The 21,556-nt window shown below is 37.9% G+C and overlaps 1 protein-coding gene across 10 annotated transcripts in view; it reads left to right on the top strand.

Annotated features, from left to right (window-relative positions):
• The window catches only part of CSNK1G1 (casein kinase 1 gamma 1), a 157,075-nt gene that overhangs the window by 34,519 nt on the left and 101,000 nt on the right, over positions 1-21,556 (top strand). For 2 of the 10 annotated variants that reach the window (XM_074327578.2, XM_074327581.2), the window contains exon 2: positions 8,495-8,543. The exons of the other annotated variants lie outside the window; for them this stretch is intronic. The gene's annotated coding sequence lies outside the window, so the exon portion shown is untranslated. The remainder of the gene's footprint in view (positions 1-8,494; positions 8,544-21,556) is intronic. 10 annotated transcript variants of the gene reach the window in all.

The raw sequence follows: 21,556 nt of genomic DNA, 5'->3' as shown, positions 1-21,556 counted from the left end.
TCCATCATAGTTAAACAAATCTTTTTGTTCAACTACAGACTGCGTATCCCAACCAGCTTCTGCATGCTTTTTGACACGGCCATAAGGAGAACTTGTTCAGCCTTTCTTAAAACCTGGATAAAAACTATTCAAAATATAATTTCCTGTGAAAGTAGAGCTTTTGTAAAGGAAGAGCGGCAATTATTACTTGCCCTAAAAAGGAGAACATGAGACAGTATATGCATAATAATTATTAATAATTTCACCTGTTTTAAACTTTGTGTGTAACCGGTTTTAAGTTACTATTGTGACATGTAAGCATTATTCTTTATTTAATATAGTAGTAATTGAGTGGGGGACATAATCATTTTAATTAGTCGTTCAACAGTCAGAAAAAAAGTATTTTCATAAGACTCTTACATGTCTTCTGAAAGTAGAGATCACAAATTCAAACTAGTCCTGGAACTTTGCTTCTTGCTAGCTGTTTTCCCTTGGGAAATTACCTAATTTTCATTTTGATTTCCCATGATACGGGGATGACCTGTCTTGTGATGGGAGAAATGACTTACACAAGAGAATTAACCCACTGATTGATTTACTGTTTTAGCTGTTTGAATAGCTGGGTTGTGTAAATTCTGAACCTCTTAGTGCTTTTATAATTTCTCATATTTCTTTAAAAGCTCCTACACAGATTTTTAAAAATTCAATCCATTAGAACAAAGAAAGCCTAGAATGTCTGGATTTGGATAACAGGATTAACTTTTTTTTTATTTTTAAGATTTTATTGGGGAAGGGGAACAGGGCTTTATTGGGGAACAGTGTGTACTTCCAGGACTTTTTTCCAAGTCAAGTTGTCAGTTGTCCTTTCAATCTTAGTTGTGGAGGGTGCCGTTCAGCATCAAGTTGTCCTTTCAGTCTTAGTTGTGGAGGGCGCAGCTCAGCTCCAGGTCCAGTTGCCGTTTCTAGTTGCAGGGGGCACAGCCCACCATCCCTTGTGGGAGTCGAACCGGCAACCTTATGGTTAAGAGGACACACTCCAACCAACTGAGCTATCCGGGAGCTCAGCGGCAGCTCAGCTCAAGGTGCTGTGTTCAATCTTAGTTGCAGGGGGCAGAGCCCACCATCCCTTGCGGGACTCGAGGAATTGAACTGGCAACCTTGTGGTTGAGAGCCCACTGGCCCATGTGGGAATTGAACCGGCCGCCTTCAGAGTTAGGAGCACCGAGTGCCAACCGCCTGAGCCACCAGACCGGCCCTAGGATTAACTTTTTAATTGAAGATTATGAATAACATTTTTAACTTTTTAAAGCTTGTTTTATTTTGAACATTTACTATGCTTAAGGTACTATGGGGCATGATTAAGAAGAAATGGGTTTTTGCCCTTAAGAGGCGTACAGTATATTGGAAGAACTAGACTAGTATGTGGTGGTCTTTTGTTTCTTGATCGTTTAAAAATATACCACTGATATCCCTGATACTGTAGGGAATGGAGTGGACTCTTTCTCTGATGAACTTTATAAATCTTTTATTCTCTATAAGAATTCTGAGCATATTCAGTTACATAGATAAGTGCAGGTTGTATTTATACTGATTCCAGTAGACTTCCTGGCCTTAAAACAAGTAAGAAAGAAGGGAGGCAAGAAAGGATGTGTGTAGAGTATGTGTTATGGGTTTTATGTATATTGTGGTTTTGTTGTTTTATAATCTTTTTGTTATTAGAATAAGGAGTGAAATGGAGTAATGGGATCTAGTTAATTGAGAGTGCTTGTTAAGTAAATTTTAGTTAATTGAAAACACTTGATTCAGTTAAAATATTTACTCACTTCTCTGTTCTGGGCGCACTGCTTGACAGCACAGGTACATAAGACAGCAGTCTCTGGCTCCATAGAGTTCCACAATCCAGTTAGTGGGCAGACAGGTGAAAAATAGCCACAAGCAGTTCCGTGATAGATGTATGCGTGAACTAAGGCTAGTATTATTCATTCACGTGTCATAAATTTATTGAGCTACTACTCTGTGTTAGGCCTAGTGTTGGCACTGGGACTATAGTGACAAACAAGACAGATTTGCTCCTGTACTGAGGGAGCTTACCAGCAGGTTTTAAGTAGGTTTTATTTTGTCCCTGTGATTAAGTATTTGAAATGAAGTAGCTAAAACAAGACATGCAACAGCAGGAGTAAGTTGACTGGAGGAACTCAACTCAGAATGGAGTTTGTATGATAATCTAATATTCCCTTGATCAACAGAAAAGGTCGGAATTCTATTTTTTCCCATCAATATTGGAGGCACTCTTTACTGATAGGATAGGGTGATTTTTAAAAAAGTAATAATTAGGTAAAAAGTTACTTGAAAGCTTACAAGTTTAAATCCTCAGTCACAAAGTGTTTATGGAGGAGTCATACTAGTTCTTTGGATTGTAGGTAGGGGTGAGGCAATCAGTGGAGAGAGCTCAATGCGATAATTATGTGGGAAAGTCATCAAGGCTGCCTGTTGTTCTGTAGCCTGTTATGCTGACTATTCCTGTATTTCCAAGCTGTAGTCCTCAAAGCTTTTATTTAAAAATTTAAAAACTAATTTAAGGAAAATGGGGATCCGGGACCCTTCTGACTGCCAGGGAGAGGTGTTTGTGGCTCTTCCATCCTGGCAGCGTCGTGACCGTTTTATTGTTTAATTTTCTTGAGTAAGGAAGAAAAGCCATCTGCTCTGTAAAAGTTGTTATGTTTTTGTTTTTATTATTTCAGTAGAAAAATAAAATCCTTTTACCACATACTGAAAGATATTTTTCCTATATACCTTCTCACACAGGGTATGTTCTTAAATAGTAGGTAGAAGTGTTTGAAAGAAACATTTGTTTTCTTTATAGATTGTCTTAAAGCAATTCTTGTAAAACAAGACAATAATCTGAATCTTTGTATGAACTCTTCTGGAAGTGTCATTAGGGAAACCAAAGATGAAAATAATATTGTGATCTCTAGGCGTACCCTAACTTAGACAAAACCAGGTAATTCTAGGAGTTTTGGTGAAGATAGGTGTAATGTTGTCAATCTGTTAAAGCAGGTAAAAGATTTCAGTAGTTCAAGCTTTGTTACTGTCATTGCCTTAGTTTTTAATTTAAAGTGCCTCTTTCAGCTCCTTGAGTGAGATGCTCTTAGAAAATGGTACTCTTGTATTTTACTCCTGAGCTTATACATGCTAGGATTTCTTTATTCCCTTCTTCCCAAGTAATTTTAGCTCATATTTAAATTAAAGCTGAATGTGTGTGTACGTATGTGTGTGTAAAAATCTCTGAAAATAAAGATAAGTTTCTTAGTCCTATAAATTTTATACTAAAATTTAAAGGTTTGATAAATTAGTATAAATTGCGTTTATTAGAAGAACTGGTTTACAATCTATCTTAAAACACAGTAAAATTAACTGAAAACTGAGGTGCAGATGTTTTCGTTCATGTTGAATGAGGCGAGGTGTGACGTGACCTGATGGGACGTGACATGCTGTGGGTGAGAGCTTTGGGATCAGGCAGATCGGAATTTCACTTCTCTCTCTGTCATTTCTTAGCTATGGTAGTGGTAGGCTAATTACTTAACACCTCTAAATTTTATTCCTCCCATGGGTAAAGTAAGACTAATAATGCCTTTCCCAAAGGATAATTGTTAAATAACAAAACACATGTGAAGTAGGCATTCAGAAGATGCTCTTACTACCGTACAAATTCAGAGCTGTGAATTAAACCCTAAAGTTATGATAAGTAATAGAGCTTTTAAAACCTTTATTTAAAGTAGTTGTGAATCTAATACTCCCCCGATTTTAATTTTTCATAGAAATGGTTAGGTAATCCTTTATGATTCTAGGACTATAGAGTTTTTCTTAGTATGAGGTAACCCATTATAATATGAGAGTAATGTAGCACTAACAGCTGTCAGGCTATGTGAATTGTGTTCTAGGCTTGAACTCCCTGCTTCGACCTCCTTCAATTGATGGAGTTCAGTTATCTTTACAGAAAATAATGAAAGATGAAGCTTAAAGCTGGTTATATACACTTGTAGAATTCCAATGGAAGGCTGTTGTGCTGCTTTTGAGGTATAACGTAACTCTAGCCATATCCCAGTGAAGGTAAAACATCATTGAAGACCACTTGTATTCATGTTGTTCCATTCTCCTTAAAATACATAATATTGTTTTATTTTATTACCATTTAGCTGTAAAGAATGATTATAGGAAAAAGTGTCATAAAAATTCAAAAGATTTCTGTATTAAATTTTGGGTTTTTTTTTATTTTTTTTGTATTTTGTGTTAATAAAGTTGTTGGTTTTTTTTAATTAAAGTTTATTGGGGTGACAATTGTTAGTGAAGTTACAAAGATTTCAGGTGTACAATTCTGTATTACATCATCTATGTATCACATTGTGTGTTCACCACCCAGAGTCAATTCTCTTTCCATCACCATATATTGGTTAATCAAGTTCTTACGATTCAGGTACTTTTCTGTTACCCTACCTAACACATTACAGAAAATTGGACTGTATAATAATAAAATTTACCTTACATGTTAATTCAGTAGCATCCTCTTGACAAAACTTAAATGTATTCATACCTGAAAATGTACTCATATTTCTTAAAAGAATAAATTCTCTTGTGATAATCTGTGCATTTGTTGCATAGTCAGCGATGAATCTTAAGAACCATTGAAGAAATTGGATAGGGTTCATTTCTACTCTCAGGCTACAAGAGTATGCTGTCTTAGGGCAACTATATACTTTTCTTCCTATAGGTTTTGATAATCAGTGTAGGGTTTGTTAAAGCCACAGGAGTATGTCACAGGCTCTTGAGTCAGGCTGCCAAGTATCCTGGCTCCACTGCTTCCTAGTTTTGTAATCTTAGGCACCTTACTTGGTTTTCTCATCTGTGAAATGAGGGTGATAGTAAAAATATTACTGTCTCATAGGATTGTGCAAGGATTTAATGAATTATATTTAAAGCACTTAAAGAATACCTGGAACGTAAGGGCCCAATAAATAGATTTTACAGTTGTCACTATTCTGCAGTGTGACAGATGTGACCTATTTCTTGTGTTTCATTCTGTCCTATGAAGTGTATACAGAGGATAATAAAATCTGTTGGGAAAGAGTGGCTTTTTGTTAAGAATACTAGAAGGAACCTATTCTTTTTGCACTACCATGTAAGCCATAAAATGAGAGAGTATGCAGATAATGGCCCTTTTTGAAGGAAAGAGGGGAGTAAATATAACTTCAAACATTCTAACCAGATGGGTGAAGTTGCTTATGTGTTTGGCCAATGATTAACAATTTTCTGAGACTACACAAAAGTGAAATACAAATAGAGTAATACTTGTATTTAATACCAGAGCAGATTTTCAACAGCAGCCTTTCATGTTACCAGTAAATGCAGTGGAACAGTGAAGACCCATTCATGACAAAAGCAAGAGAAAGATAAAAGTATAATGCGTTTTATATCGCTATGATTAAAGTGGAGTCCTATCTTAAACTTTAGAGTAACTGAGTTAAAAAACTTGGTTTGCATGTGCCAAGTAAGAGTATAGTATGTGTCTGAGATGAAAAAGGCTTAGCTGTTCGCACGTTTGGAAGAAAGAACTAGATTTCTTTTTAGCTAGTTCATGCATAAAACTAAGAAACGAGAATCTCTGAACGTTCGTATTATAAGCCTTTATGCTCCATGAGTGGAAGAAAACATGTCACAGAATAAGGATTTTAGAAGGTGAAAGATACTTACTTCTTAAGGTAATTGAGAAAAAGGAATAAAAATGCAGTGAAATGTTATATGAGAGCCTAACAGGCACTTTTGTGAGATTTGATACTGCCTGGTGTAGCTTATCAATAAATTAGAGGGAAATACAAGAGAATTCAGGCTTTATGTACAGAATCATTACAGCCCTAAATCCGCCTCCTCCCTCCTCACCCTGTTGGCTGCCTTGTTTACTCAAGGAAGGTTTAATGATATGATCATTTCATAATGGGAAAACTATCAGTATTAGTGTTAAGCCTTTGACTAGATGCTTTTAAATGAAATTTGCATGACTGAGCCTTAACCTAGCCCACTTTCAGCAGCAGCTATATTCATCATCAGCCCGTGGATTTATGGTAATTTTATGTGATAGATTATAGCCTTTTTCCTTTAGAAACCCATCTGTTCATATAGATGCTTGCATTATCTAATGTGGAAAACATTATCTAATATTTTGAATGCTGCTCATTTCCGTAGAATAATACATTAAATTGTTCTCATTAGAATTTGAAATTGAGAAATGGGAATTCCCTTGAGTAAGAAACAGAAATGAATTACATTTGTCTAGTTAACAGTACTAACCATCGTGTTCTGAACTTCCCTGTGGAAAGCATTTAGTTGATCGTTATTTCAGACTCGCAGTTTTCATATTAAGACCTTTTTTTTTTTTCTTTTTTTTTTTCATATTAAGACCTTTTCATTGCTAGAATAAACAAGATATGTACTTTTTATTTTAAGCAGTGTGCTTTTTCTTTGTTTTGTGAGTTTCCATCCTTGTTGTTGGCAACAGATTATTTATGCAAAAGACTTTAAAGCTGTATTTTGCTTTAACAACTTTAGACCAGAGGTTGCAAACTGGTGTCTTGACACTGAAATTTTTTTAAATTAATTGCCAACGTATAAAAACTAGGAGATTTTATTGAAATTTCAGTGCTTAGCAACTCTTGAAAAATCAGAGCTGGCAACATTGGGCCTGTGTTTTTAAATGGCACAGCTCAGCAGGAGCTGCGAGGTAGCTGCACTTTAAGATAGTACACCCACTATTCACCTCACCGCCATATACCTTTGCAGTAGTCCTCACTCATTGCATTCAATATCTGGTCCTTTTCAGAATTGCAACTTCTTCATCAAGGAATTTGTTTCCTGATGCATACCTGAAGAATTATAAAAAGCCCTGGTCTACTTAGGGCTTACTGTGTTGTTGTTTTTTTTGTTTGTTTTTAAGGAGGGTGCAGCTCACAGTGGCCCATGGGGCGATCGAATCAGCAACCTTGGTGTTATTCGCACCCGCTCTAACCAACTGAGTAACCGGCCATACCTTGTTTTGTTTTTTTAAGTCTCTTAGACAAACATTATTTTCCTTTTATGATTTTAATTTATTCAAGGGAAAAGCATTACATTTTATGTCTACAATATAAATACAAGGATATTAGCATGATAAATTAAGCTAACTTTGAAACAAATTTACTGCAATAATTTAAAATCTAAGTAAGTATTGCTTTCTTAAAGTAATCACCTCAAGAGGCCAGGTATTCTACAAGTGCTTCTCAAAAAAATTTTTGGGGAAAAAAAAGAATGATGGTATTTCTTTTTAATATTCTCAGGGATGTCCAATTTTTATCCTTTGGGGGTAGATACACTTTCATAATACTTGATAGGTATATATAATTTGACAAGAAAATCGAATGTGACAAATTTTATGAAGTAGCAAGAAGTCAGCTCAAAGTCTAATGGGTATTTGGATAAAACCAGATTTTAACCAGGTTCACAGTAAATTTGAATATTTGTTCAAATTAAAATAGTTCTCCAGGAAAGAAGACATTATAAGTACAAGTTTATACCCTTTATTCCTCAATCTTAACTCCCCCCCTCACCAAAAGCATATAGTACTACTATTATGAATTAACAACACTAAAAAATAATACTAAAGCAAAAGTAATGAAGAAAACTTCAAGGTGATGAAAACAGATAACAGCACTAATTTAATCCCACAAATTTCCGGGAATGTCTTCCAGGAATAATATACTTTAGACCACAAAGAAGTAAGTTAGGTACATGGTTCAATTGTGTCTTGAGGCTACAACTGCAAAGTCATGAACTATATATGATTTATTTAGATTATATGTAAAAATATTTATATAAATATATTTTTTCCTTTCTCTCTGATAAAAACTTTTGCTACCACAATTGGCTTATTTCTCCATGAAGAAGTCTTCACCAGATTTACATGAATAAGATTTAGAGGTAAGGGCCAAAGGCAGGACAGACAGGCTCAGAAGATCCTTTTCTGAGCAGTATAGCAGTTGCTTAAGGACTTGGCCCCCTGTCCATCCCTGTTGTGAACTTAATGAAACAACTAGAGAAACTGGTTAAGTATTTACCAGGCAAACAAACTCAAGAAAAACCAATTGGACTAATTGTGGGCTAAAGAGAACACCCAGTTTGAGATCTCCAACTTCAAAAATTATTTTTAAAACAGAGCTATACTTTGAACAGATGAATTGTATGGCATGTGAATTATATCTCAATAAAGTTGTTTTTAAAAAACACACAAATGAGATCCCATGGAGAAATTTTGCCACTAAAAATGGGCGCATAAATATAGTGTTCAAGTGATGGAAAACATTAATCAGTGTGGGAAATAAGAAATTTTAAGTTACTCGAGGGAAGGAGAATTATTATTCTTGCTCCCTAGCAAAAACATTGTCAACATACTTAAAAAAATCACTGCACACTTTGTTTTTTATTGTTTCAGGAGGACAGTTTTGAGGCCAGTGCACTTTTGACTCAATGGGGCTGAATGGGTGAGTAAGTGAGTGCAGGTCCTTTGGTAAGTGTGGCACACGGGAAAGAGCTCAGGCTTTGGACTCCTGACTGGGTTTGACTGTGTGACCTAGCCAGTGCATATAACCTCTCTGAGCTTCAATTTCCTGGTCTATGGCAAGGAATAGTTTGTCTTTACCAAGGCAGGTAATTCCAAGTTAACTTCACTGAATAGATCACACAGCACCTGGGGCCAATTCTTTAAAAAAATATAAATGTCTTTTATAAACCTAAATCCCTTTAAGTATAAATGTCACTCCCCTGCTTTAAATGCTTAAAATGGCTTCTCATTGGAGTATCAGCTGACTTAATAAATCCTGAATGATGGACTCCTGCTACCTCTTCACCTTGCACACTAATCCCCAGCCTTGCTGGTCTTTCACCAAGAGCCTTTCTTTACAGGCTGTCCCTCTGTCTGGAAACTGTTTCTAGCTCTTGACAAGGTTGTTTCCTTCTCATCCTTGAGGGCTCTGTTTAAATGTGGCTTCTAATAAAGACCTTTATTAGAACTCTATCTAAAACTCTCCTTTTTGACTTCCCCATAATCTTTATTTCAGTAGGTCTTTGTTTTCTTTGTAGCAGAGCCCAAATTTGTAGTTCTTTTATTTATGATTATTTGTGATGCCCCATGTAGACCATAAGCTCTGAGCACAGGAACTACATATATGTTGAGTTCATTGTTATATACCAAGTGACTGTCCTACTTTTACATACATAGGAGGCACTTACTCAATGTTTGTTGATTGAATAAGAAATCCATTTTGTGCTTGTACTTTTCCTTTTTGTCACCTGGAAATTAGCAAACTCCTTCAGTGATTGGTATAATTCCTATGGTCCTTTTATATAGAAATAATATTTAAAAACATGTATATATCTTTTTTTTTTTAAGATGTCATTTTTTTATTTTAGCAACATTAAGAGAAAGTTCCAGAGATTTCCCAAAGGTACAGAGATTGCCCTGACACGTGCAGTCTCCCTATAACATCCCCCACCAGAATGGTATATTTGTTAAAATTGATGAACCTACATAGACACATCATATCACCCAAAGCCTACAGTTGACATTAGGTTTCACTCTTAGTGTTGTACATTCAGTGGGTTTGGACAAATGTATAATGACATGTACCCAGCATTATATTAGGTTGGTGCAAAAGCAGTTGCAGTTTAAAAGGTTAAAAAAAAAAAAAAATTGTAAAAACCGCAATTACTTTTGCACCAAACTAATGGTATACAGAGTAGTTTCACTGCCCTTGAAATCCTCTGTGCTACGCCTCTTGATCCCTCTCCCCTCGGGGCAACCACTAATCTTTTTACTGCCTCCGTAGTTTTACCTTTTTAGAATGTCATATAGTTGGAATCATACAGTATGTAGCATTTTCAGATTGGCCTCTTTCACTTGGTAATATGCATTAAGGTTCCTCCATGTCTTTTCATCTTTGATAGCTCATTTCTTTTTAAGTGTTGAGTAATATTCCATTGTCTGGATGTATCACAGCTTATTTATCCGTTCACCTATTGAAGGACTTCAGAGCCTGTTAGCATATTAATAATAGTAATGTGCCACATAACGATGTTTGGGTCAACGGTGGACCACATATATGATTATGGCCCCATAAGATTAAAATGGAGCTGAATTTCCTGGACGAAATGGAAGGATATGTGGGTTAGGAGGATTTTTTTTTTCTCTGACAGGAGCATTATCTGTGGGGCTTGGCAATAGATTCCCTCTCACTCACAGCCCCTCAGTTTTGAGTGCACAGATTACATCCCAGTCAGTCAGCCACTGACCTGTTTCAGCCACAGAGGAGTCTGTCCCCCATCCCCACCCCAGTGCTACATATTCAGAAGGCGCTACACCCCTCCCAGATCTAGCTTGTGGTCTTCAGAGGACGGATGTTGCTGTAAATTCTCTGTCGAGGAGCTAAGATCTGTGCAAAGACGCGGGTCCACAGGAGCTACCTTAGCAAGTATTCAGGGCCACAGCCACTTTAGTAGGAGCTTTCTGTGGTGGTGTGGAGCCAGCCTGTCCCTGTCTTTGGAAATACCTGCAGGTCATAATGATGTAAAGCGTAGATAAGCTTTATTTCTTCCATCAACTCAAGGCTAGAGAGAGCCCTTTGTTCTAGATAAGATCAATGGAAGTAAAAACAAAATTCCAAAGTCCAAATTCTGAGTCCTTAATGCTACACCCTCTCCATGTTAAACACCCTCTTTTTTTCAATCGAATACTAGAAAGTTCCTTAATTTGACCACTGCTCCAACATGCAGTTACTGAAACCACATTGCCTTGACAATCGCTGTGTTCCTTTATGTCTCCATCCTGAGTTCTCATTCCTGCTGATCCTCAGCCGCCTTCTACGCGCTCCCGCGCTCCTGACAGGCACCATTACGGTCATCTGTGGCCTCACCCAGCCAGTTCTTGGTCATTCCAATCATCCAGCCCACATCCCTGTGTATGGAGCAGCATTGACAGCTTTGATGTTCTATTTCTGACCCTGTCAGAAGGAAGCAGTGGTGGGGGGGCTTATATAACGGTGTTATAAGGTCTCCAGTAGGGGACAGTCACGTCCTCGGCCTTCACGCTCACTCAGCGCTCACTCACTGACTCTCCCAGAGCAGCTTCCATTCATGCTGAGTGCCCTATACAGGGTGGACCATTTTTTATCTTTTGTGCTGTATTTTTACGATACCTTTTCTATGTTTAGATATGTTTAATACACAAATACCACTGTGTTACAAAGCCTACAGTATCCAGTACAGTAATACTGTACAGGCTTGTAGCCTAGGAGCAATAGGCTGTACCATATAGCCTAGGTGTGCAATAGGCTAGAACATCTATCTAGGTTTGTGTAAGTGCACTCTGTGATGCTCCCACAATGACGAAATGGACTAATGACGCATTTCTCAGAACATATCCCTGTTACTAAGCGACATATGACAGTAGTTGGTCTAAATTCCTGGTCTAATAATTCCATCATCCTTGGCCGTGTCTGGTTCTGATAATTGCTCTGTCTCTTCTAGTTGTGTTTTTTGCCTTTCAAATATGCCTTGCGATTTTTTCTTGATAGCTAGACATGATGTATCTGGTTAAAGACAGGTTAGCATGCTTTAATCCCATGTCAGGTGTCAGTCGTTTAGTGAGCCTGTTCCTCTGGACTGTAAGTTTCTCCGCTTTTTCTCCTCCCTTAGTTGGGACAGAAAGGCTGTAGTGATTTGGGTTGGGTATTTCCCTTTTACGGTGTGGAAGGCTAGAGGGGACTAAAGTTGAGTAGTTCCCATCTCCCAAGTCAGTGAGGCTCTGATAAATACCACCTCAGGTTGGGGCTGGTTAACTTGTTTCTCCAGCAGGCAGGCCTCCTTAAGAACCAAGTCCTCTGGCATATTTTAACATGGTTTGCCCGAAGTTTGCTCTACGTTCTTCCCTCTCTTATGGATCCAAGAGGAAAGTCGATTTTTCAGTCTTTTCAGCTTTTTACTTGTTAGAGTGGTGACTTCCAAGCTCCTTATATGCAGAATAGAAACCATAAATCCCCTGTATATCTTTCTCTTTAAAAAAAAAAAAAACTTATTTAAGTATGTTTTTCCAAGACCCATCAGATCCAAGTCAAGTAGTTGTTTCAATCTAGTTGTGGAGGGCGCAGCTCACAGTGGCCCATGTGGGGGTCGAACTGGCAACTTTGTTGTTAAGAGCCCAGAGCTCTAACCAACTGAGCTGAAACCAACTGAGCCTGATGGCTGTTCGCTAACAGTTTTTTTAATCTTTTTTTTCTTTCTCCAGTAAAACATAACATAAATTTCAGGTATGTCCTTTTTCTTAAAGGAGAAGGTGAATCAAATGGAGGGAAGTAAGTTGGTGTCAAGGTTGAAAATAAAAATGCAGATTTGTAGCCTTGATCTTCTACCTCACCAACTGAGTGCCTATTTTAAATAAGCTGTTTCTGCATGGCCTAGAACAAACATAGGAGCTAAATACTGATAATGCCAGAGAAGCCCCCAGATGGGAATACTTAGAGTTTGATTTAAAATGAAGCCAGTGTCCTTTCTTTTCTTTTTTTAGTTTCAGGTGTACAAAACAATGTAATAGACATTTATCATTTATATCCCTCACACAGTGATAACCCCCATCTACTACCCCTCTGTCGTCGCACACAGCCATTACATTTCCACTGTCTCTATTCTAATGCTGTACTCCGCTTCTTGTAACTATATATATATTATATATATATAATATTGTAGTTGACATTATTGTTCAACTTCAGGTGTACAGTGCAGTGATCAGGCTACATCATCCCTGAGGTGGTCTCCCTAATGGGACAAGTGTCCATCGGATACCCTACAAAATCTTTACAACATTATTGATTACATTCCCCAAATTGATTTTCGTATCCCCGTGGTTACCGATTGTGCTTTCTAATCCCCTCACCTTCCCCCTTATATGCACTCCCCCTCCCATCTAGCAACCCTCAGTTTTTCCTCTATGTCTCTGAGACTGTTTCTGATTAGTTCATTGATTTATTCTTTTCTTTGGATTCCACATATAAGTGAGATCATATGGTATCTGTCTTTCTCTGTCTGACTTATTTCACCGAGCATAATGTTTTCTAGGTCCATCCATATTGTTGCAAATGCTAAGATTTCATTCTTCTTTATGGCTGCATAATACTCCATTGTATAAATGTACCACAGTTTCTTAATCCAGTCATCTGTCGATGGGCATTTTGTTTGTTTCCATATCTTGGCTATTGTGTATAATGCTGCAGTAAACATCGGGGTGCATAAATTTTTTCGAATTAGAGTTTTGGATTTCTCTGGATAGATACCTAGGAGTGGAATTGCTGGGTCATAAGGTAGTTTCATTTTTTTGAGATACCTCCATAGTAAAGCCAGTGTCTTGGTCATTAGTTTTTAATCTTCTGATGCTCTCTGGCATCTAAGATGGGTACAAATTTGAGTACTTTTTTTTAAAAGATTTTTTTATTAAAATACAGCTAACATACAATTTATATTAGTTTCAGGTGTACATCATAGTTATTCAACAGTACCCACCTAGCACTATACAGTGTTATTACCACATTATTGATTTTATTCCCTATGCTAAAGAAGTGATCACCATGACAAGTCCAGCAACCGTCTGACATTGTACCATGCTATCACAAGGTTATTGATCTTCCCCCCTTTAGTCCCTTCTCCTTTTCACTCATCCCTAACCCCCCCTCCCATTTTAAAGAAGTCCCTCTAAGATGCCTTGTAATACTGGTTTGGTGGTGATGAATTCCTTTAGCTTTTTCTTGTCTAGGAAGCTCTTCATCTGTCCTTCAATTCTAAATGATAGCTTTGCTGGGTGGAGTAATCTTGGTTGTAGTTCCTAGCTTTTCATCACTTTGAGTGTTTCCTGCCAGTCCCTCTGGCCTGCAAAGTCTCTGTTGAGAAATCAGCTGACAATCTTATGGGGGCTCGCTCGTAAGAAACTAACTGCTTTTCTCTTGCTGCTTTTAAGATGCTCTCTTTGACTTTAACCTTTGGCATTTCAATTATAATGTGTGTTGTTGTGGGCCTCTTTTGGTTCATCTTGTTTGGGACTGTCTGCGCTTCCTGTGCTTGTATATCTATTTCCTTCACCAGGTTAGGGAAGTTTTCTGTCATTATTTTAAAAATAGGTTTTCAATTCCTTGCTCTCTCGTCTCCTTCTGGTACCCCTAAAATGTGAATGTTGATACGCTTGATGTTGTCCCAGATGCCCCTTAAACTCTTAATTCTTTTGTATTCTTTTTTTCTTTTTGTTCTTCTCGTTGGGTGTTTTCTGCTACTTTATCTTTTACATCGCTGGTTCTATCCTCTACTTCATCTAATCTACTGTTGATTCCCTGTAATATATTCTTCATTTTTGTTATTGTATTTTTTATTTCTGACCAGTTCTTTTTCATCTTTTCTATCTCCATTTTTATGTTTCCTATCTCTTTGTTAAAGTTCTCCCTGAGATCAGTGAGCATCCTTATAACCAGTGTTTGGAACTCTGCATCTGGTAGATAACTTGTCTCCATTTTGTGTAGTTCTTTTTCTGGAGCTTTGTTCTGTTCTTTTATTTGGGACATGTTTCTTTGTCTCCTTATTTTGGTTGTCTCCATGTTTTTGTTTCTGTGTATTAGGCCGGTCTTAGTAGACTGGCCTTATGTAGTAGGTGTGCTGTGGGGCTCAGTGGCGCAGTCTTTCTGGTCACCTGAACCACGTACTCCACGTGTGTCCCTTGTGTGTGTGTTGTGTGTGCCCTCCTCTTGTAGTTGAGCCTTGGTTGATAATTGCACATCAATGTGAGGGACTGACCCTTGGGCTCACTGGTTGTGAGGACTGGCCTTGACTAGAGTGGAAGAGTTGTTGTGCAGGGGCTGATCTACAGAGCAGGATCTGCCTCAGCAGGACTCTGGTGCCTGCGCAATCTGCCCCGTAGGTGTGTTGTTCTTGGAGGCAGCGGGGTGCTGCTCCAGTTTGTTTTGAAGCTGGCCACTGGGGGGCGCCAGCCCCAGGATCACCTTGGAGGGTATCCGCTGTATGTCAAGTACAGCCACAGCCCATGCCCCACCCAGAGCCAACCCAGCAGGAGCTACAAAGAAATCTGCAGATGGCTGCCGCCCGTGCTGTGCTTGGAAGCGCCTTGAGAGTCTGAGCCACAAACCAAGGTTGGCTGCCGCTAGTGCCAAGCTTAGGGCGAGTCAGCCATAGGTACAGGACATGCTGAAGCCAGATGCTGCTTATCTGGGTTCTGCAAACCTTTGAGAGACCCTAGGAAAGTCTGTAGCTTGAGCTAAGGCAGGCGGGTTGTACAAAAAAGCCACTGGAAGCTGCTTGGGTGTGCTCAAAAGTTGGGCGGGGTGGGGTCTTGAATCACCGGGGCGTGGCAAACAAATGTCTGAGACTCAGATTTGGCGCCTGCTTAAGTCCTACACCAGGAAGGGGGAGGGCTCAAAAAGAAACAATGGCCTCCACCAGCTCCTCCGTCCAGGAGAAAGCCGCCTTCCAGCCCCTGTCCCAGGCCAAATAACTCAATTCCCCACCATTTGTCCCTGCCATCTTTCCAGCTGCTGCCCCAGCCCTGGAGCTCAGAGCGAGTGATTGTTCTGTTGGTGGGTAAGTCCACGCTCAGTCCCTTAAGAGGAGCGCCTGTGAGTGCAGCCGCACTCAGTCTCCCTCGGTCACAATCTCCGCTGGTTTTCACAACCAGAAATTATGGGGACTTCCCTCCTGGCACTGGAACCCTGGGCTGGGGTGGGGCTGGGACCTCTTGCTACTCAGGGGAGTTGCGGGGGACCTCCGCAGCCGAAACAACCTTCCCGATCTTTAATGGTCACACACCGGTGTGGAACCAGCTCGTTCTGCGTCTCTGACCCTCCTACCAGTCTTGAGGTGGCTTTACTTGTGCGTCCTTAGTTGTAGGGCTTCGATTCATAAGATTTTAGGCGATTCTTAGTGATAGTTGTTTTGTAGTTTAGTTGTAATTTTGATGTTGTCGTGAGAGAAGGTAAGCACAGCGTTTATCTACTGCGCCATCTTGGTATGATCTGATGAAGAATTCTGGGTCATACCTTTCCAATGACCAGTGCCTATTAATAACTACAATAATCATTGCATATAATTAAGGCAGGATATAATTGTCATGGTACTGGAATTACTGATTTTCTTCACTTTAGAATGATGGCAGGAATTATGATCTGTTGGATTTGAATTTTTCAACTTTGTTAAATCTGTTCTTTGCTTGAAAAGTGAAATTGAGAATTCATTCAGTCATTTATGTATTCCTTTTTTCATTAAATATTTGAGAACCTACTATGCCATGTCCTATGAATAAAATGGTGAATGAGACAGTTCTTACCTTCACAGAACTAATACACAAGTGAACGAATAATTACAGTACAGTGTGATTAGTGCTTTGGTGGAGTGTTAAGAGTATATAAGAGGGTCACATAATACAGAATTGAGGAGTCGGGAAGTTTTCCAGCAAAAGAGACATTTAAGGTAAAAGTAAAGGAGCGTAAGGTAACCTAAGGAGCAGAGATAAAAGGAGAGCCTGGCTGAGGACCATTTGGAGGAAATGAAGTAAATTTGGTGCTCATTAACATAATGTGAGGGGAGGATTTAACCGAAATGAAGCTGGAGAGGTAAACAAGTGCTGGATCAGGAAGGACTTTAAGCCACTTTAAAGGATTTTAACTTTTTTCCAAGGGCGTTGGGAAGCCATTACAGGCCTTTGAGTTGGAAGATGACATGCTCAGACTTGCAGTTTAGAAAGTTCCCTTCGGCTTCAGTTGTGCACAGATTGGTATGGAGACGTAAGGGAGTCGAGAGGACAAACTTGTAAACAAAGATATTGGTTAGGAGATTTTGTTCCATCCTGAGGAAGAATGGTTTCTTTTCCAGGGTAGTACTTTTGAGAAACCCATGTATTGCCTATAGATAAATCTAGTGTGGTCAGTGTTTCCTGCAACAGTGGATCAGATTGCTGTTTCCTTAGATTTAGTGCATTCTGAAGCTATATTTTATAAAGATACATATCATTAAAGAGTAAAATTACATTCCATGTTGTGGGATTCACATACAATGAGAGCCCATATGAGGGAATAAGATTCGTTTCTCTGATTTATTGAGCCCTGAGCCATTTCTTTATTGAATGTAATGGTAGGGGGGATTGGGCTTTATTATTTTATCTTATTTTTCCTAAGGGCATAAAGTTTGTGTATATTATATGACTTCCTTATATATTTTAGCACACTTTTCATGAATTTCGATACTTATGGATTGTTCAAAATGAGACTTAAAAATCAAAGGAATTACCATTAAATTTTATTTAAAGTTTTAAATAGTATAATTATCCTCCAGTAATGCGGTGCCAATCCATACTTCTTCCAGTTGTGGATGTGACTTCTACTGTGTTTCCCCGAAAATAAGACCTTACCGGAAAATAAGCCCTAGCACGATTTTTCAGGATGATGTCCCCTGAACATAAGCCCTAATGCGTCTTTTGGAGCAAAACTTAATCTAAGACCTGGTCTTATTTTTTGGGAAACACGGTATTTCTTATGTGAAGTAGTAGATCATCTGCTAAGGATAAGGTAGCAGACTAAGGATAAGGTAGCAGGACTGCTTAGCATAGTTCAAGGTTCCCGTGAATTAGGAAGCCACATTTTTATATGCTATTAGTTGTGACATTTTTCTCTACCTGTGCTCAGCAGAGCCCAGGTTTGAGTATAGAGAAGGCCAATAATTAGATTCACATAGGATAGGAACTTTGGCATGATTGAAATGATAGATTATGGAACTAAGTAGGCTGGAGGAGAAAGGAAAGAATTGAGGGCTCTCAAAGGTTGATGGAATCACAGAAAAAGTATGTAAAAATGGGAGGAAAGAGTGAGAGAGCTGGAAGGCAAATAAAGTTAAAGTATCCCTGTGTTTAATCTCTTCACTTATTTTTACTTGAAGAATGGGCAGCTTTTCTAAAAATGTAAAGCTGGTGGAACAAACTAATTTATGGAAATAAGATTATCTCTTTTCACTGAAAAATAAAGCAGAAGATGTAAATGCAAAGAACACTCACTTCATTTTAACTTACTTTTTTAGTTGTAGGATCCTGTGATTCCCACAGATCTACAATAAAGAAACAACATTAAAAAAAACAAAACCCCAAGTATTATAGATTAAGTACATACTGTTTTCTGTGTCTTTTTGGGAAGTATAGTACGAAGAACATATTTTCCCCAAACTATTTTAGAGTAAATTGCTGATAAGATTTTTCATAAGTCCCGGTGTTTTAGTATATATTTCCTATGTTATCAAAGTGTATCTGATCTTCAGATTCCAATTAAATTTGGCCAGTTGTCCCAATACTGTCCTTTATAGTAAAAGGATCCACTTCAGAGTGATTTAGTATTTTAGGAAGTATTTAAGTACCTCTTCCTAAAATACTTAGACAGAAATACTTCAAGACTAAGTAAGTGTCCCATTCCTAATCAGACTTTCAATTTATTCAATTATATCTGTGTAAATTCCTACTTTACCATTTTATTCAGAGGATTATAATCTTTTACTGTAGTTTATTTTGATACTCAAATTTAGCCAGTAGGAACCCCTACAAGTTAGCTCCTTTGTCCTTTTGACATGTACCCATCATTCATTGATCACTTCTTTACTTTCATGTTTTAGGCTCATTTTATACTCCACTGCCTCGGCTCTAGAATCAGCCATTTCTGAACCCTGATTCTTTTTACTTGAGAATGGTTTTTAAAATAAAGATCTGGGTGCCAGATGTGTTCAGTGCTATTGGGTATTGTTCCTCTCAGGCCCTGTGGATAGAAAGAGTAATTATTTTATTTCTATATTTATCTGTCATATATATATGTATGTGTGTATATATGTGTGTGTAGAAAAACATACACATCTGTGTATGTATGTACGTAATATATGTATATATAAGACCATGAGCTTACACTGATAATTCCAATGCCAATCTAACACCACATACGTAGTTCATGCTATTTTTTTCCCTTTTCATTCTTATAGTGGAACCTGACCATCACTGTCCTCAGTATATTAACTTATTTGACCAATCTGCCTGTACATACCTGATCTCCTATTGCCACCTCCATCCACTCCACACTCCGGTTCTGGTCATACTACCTCTTCCACCTGGATGTCATCTTTACCCTGCCTGTGCTCCAGCACACCATGCTGTCTTGCACTTTCCATGTGACCTCTATGCTGGGCTCCTCACCCTTTTCAGGGTCTGACACTCTACCCTGGGCCCCCCATTCCTTCCCCACTCAATAGACCTATGTGTTTTTTTAAACTATTATTCTTTAAAAAAAATTTTTTTAATTTTTCAAATATAGTTGACATTCAATATTATATTAGTGTACCGCATAGTGGTTAGACATTTATATAATTTACAAAGTGATCTCCCTTGAAAAGTCTGTTACCCACTTGTCACCATATATTGTTATTACAATATTATTGACTATATTTCCTATGCTGTACCTTACCTCCTCGTGACTATTTTGTAACTGCCAATTTGCACTTCTTAATCCGCTCACCTTTTTTAAACCCATACTACCAATGCACCTTCCAACCTTCCACCGGGCAACCATCGGTTTGTTCTCTGTATCCATGAGTTTCTTTGTTTTTTCATTCATTTTGTTTTTTAGATTCCACATGTAAGTAAAATCATATGGTATTTGTCTTTCTCCGTCTGACTTATTTCACTTAGCATTATGCCCTATAGGTCCATCCATGTTGTTGCAAATGGCAAGATACTGTTTTATGCCTGAATAATATTCCATTGTGTATATGTACTACATCTTTGGTCATCTGTTGATGGACACAGGTTGTTTCCATATCTTGGCTATTGTAAATCGTGTTTTCAAATTAATATTTTGGATTTCTTCAGATAAATATCCAGAAGTGGAATTGCTGGGTCATATGGTAGTTCTAGTTTTAATTTTTTGAGGAACCTTTGTATGGTTTTCCGTAGTGGCTGTACCAATTTACAATCCCACCAACAGTGCATGAGATAAGCGTTCCCTTTTCTGTACATTCTTGCCAACACTTATGTGTTGTCTTTTTGATGACAGCCATTTTAACTGGTGTGACGTGATATTTCAGTGAGGTTTTGACTTGCATTTTCCTAATGATTAGTGATGTTGAGCACCTTTTCATATACCTGTTGGTCATTTGTATGTCTTCTTTGAAAAAATGTCTGTTCAGTTCCTCTGCCCATTTTTATTTGAATTGTTTGGTTTTTCCTATTGAGTTATGTGAGTTTTTTTTGTTTTAAAATATATCTTAGATATTAACCTCTTATCAGATACATGATTTGCAAATATTTTCTCTCATTCTGTAGGTTGCCTTTTCATTTTATTGATGATGTTAACAATACTGTATTGTATATTTGAAAGTTGCTAAGAGAGTTGATCTTAAAAGTTCTCATTACAGTAAAAATCATAACTATGTATGGTGAAGGATCTTAATTCTGGCAGTCATTTTGTAATATATACCTATATTCAATCATTATGTTGTACACCTTAAACTAATACTGTTATATGTCATTTATATATCAAAAAACTGGAGAAAAAATGGTCACATGGGAATAGACTGAGCAATGAGGGGTGGGATGGTAAAAATTGGAGACATTAATAATTGAAATTTGTGGAAAAGAGAAACAGTAATAGTACTAGAATCTGTTCTTCCCTTTAATAATAGCACTCCCGCAATGTATTTTGGCTAAAATAAATCAATTTTGATTATTTGTTAGGTTAAAGTGAGGTTTTTATTGTATCCTCTTTTTAAAAGCTAAAATGAGTTATGAGTCTTCTATTTGTACTTAAATTGTCCTATAGTTTTTATTGTCCTATGATTTTTGATGATTTTTTAGCATACACATGCATATGCACACATGATGTCATTTTTACTGAATGTTTACGGAATACTTTCTTTGAGTGTGATACTGCTCATGACATTTATCCTATGTTCTAAACATCAGGTTAGGCTTTGACCTCATTCTTTGAGTTGCTTAAAGTGGGAGTTTCAGATACTGTTGCAGACACTTTGGTGGCAACTCAACATAAGGGGACTTTTGCTGGGGGCTCTGGAAAGAATTTTCACCCTTACCAAAAAACAGACACTGTTTTGCTATTGCCCTTTCATTTCTGTTTTGGACACTAGTGTGGGAAGCTCTCTCTGAAACTGAAACTTGTGACCAAGAGGTTGTAAGCATTAGGACCAAAGCTAACATGTGGTAGATGAAGGAAAAGTAGAAGAGAGAGTCTGGTCACTTTGGAAATTCTTTAAAGTTAAACATACACTTACCCTGTTTCCCCGAAAATAAGACCTAGCCAGACAATCAGCTCTAATGCATCTTTTGGAGCAAAAATTAGCGTAAGACCCGGTCTTATATAATATAATATTGGAGGCACTCAAATGATAATATATATATTATATTATATAAGACCGGGTC

This window comes from Rhinolophus sinicus, chromosome 3 (assembly GCF_057876585.1).
Source record: "Rhinolophus sinicus isolate RSI-liver-muscle chromosome 3, RSI-T2T, whole genome shotgun sequence".
Taxonomy (NCBI): Eukaryota; Metazoa; Chordata; class Mammalia; order Chiroptera; family Rhinolophidae; genus Rhinolophus; species Rhinolophus sinicus.
The sequence above is the reverse complement of the archived record's forward strand: the minus strand, read 5'-3'. Positions and strand labels throughout refer to the sequence as shown.